This window comes from Apium graveolens, chromosome 4 (genome assembly GCF_009905375.1).
Source record: "Apium graveolens cultivar Ventura chromosome 4, ASM990537v1, whole genome shotgun sequence".
Classification (NCBI taxonomy): domain Eukaryota; kingdom Viridiplantae; phylum Streptophyta; class Magnoliopsida; order Apiales; family Apiaceae; genus Apium; species Apium graveolens.
In genome coordinates, this window is record NC_133650.1 from 109,679,435 (window position 1) to 109,680,175 (window position 741).

General features: G+C 42.1%; 1 non-coding gene across 1 annotated transcript; it reads left to right on the forward strand.

Moving 5' to 3' along the window:
- The first annotated feature begins 216 nt into the window (after positions 1 to 216).
- Positions 217 to 323, forward strand: LOC141722983 (small nucleolar RNA R71). Its single transcript, XR_012575979.1, has one exon. It is a non-coding gene; the product is annotated as a small nucleolar RNA R71 (small nucleolar RNA).
- The last annotated feature ends 418 nt before the right edge of the window (positions 324 to 741 follow it).

Consider the following 741-nt stretch of genomic DNA (forward strand, 5'->3'; position numbering starts at 1 on the left):
GCCGTAGCTGTATCCACCTCCAGAATTCCTGCTACCTTGCCTCGAGGTAGTCTCTGAGTTTGGTTCTGATATTCATTAGCAGCCATCAATTCAATTCACTCATAAGTTTCATCATTGCTCTTAGCCCATAAGGCTCCACCTGATGCTGAATCGAGCATGGGTCTGGACTGTGCTCCCAAACCATTGTAAAAGCAATTGATAATCATCCAATCAGGCATGCCATGATGAGGACACTTCATAAGCATCTCCTTGTAGCGCTCCCAAGCTTCACATAATGATTCTCCTGATTGCTACGCAAATTGAGTAAGAGCATTTCTGATTGCAGCTGTCTTCGCCATAGGGAAGAATTTAGTAAGAAACTTCTGAGCAAGATCCTCCCAAGTAGTAATTGAACCAGCTGGTAGAGAGTGTAACCAGCTCTTAGCCTTGTTCCTCATAGAGAATGGGAAAAGTCTCAGCTTCACAACATCTTTAAAAACATTGTTGAACTTGAAGGTGTCACAGATCTCGATGAAATCCCTAATATGCATATTAGGGTCTTCAGCTGGAGAACCCCCAAACTGGATTAAATTTTGTACCATCTAAATCGTTCCAAGCTTGATTTCAAAGGTATTAACTGCGATCGATGGCCTGACAATGCTAGATTGAATGTCATTGATCTTGGGTTGAGAAAAATCCATCAACGCTTTCGTTGGTGCTGCTAGATCTCCCATTGTAATGAGTACCTGAAACAAAAAAATG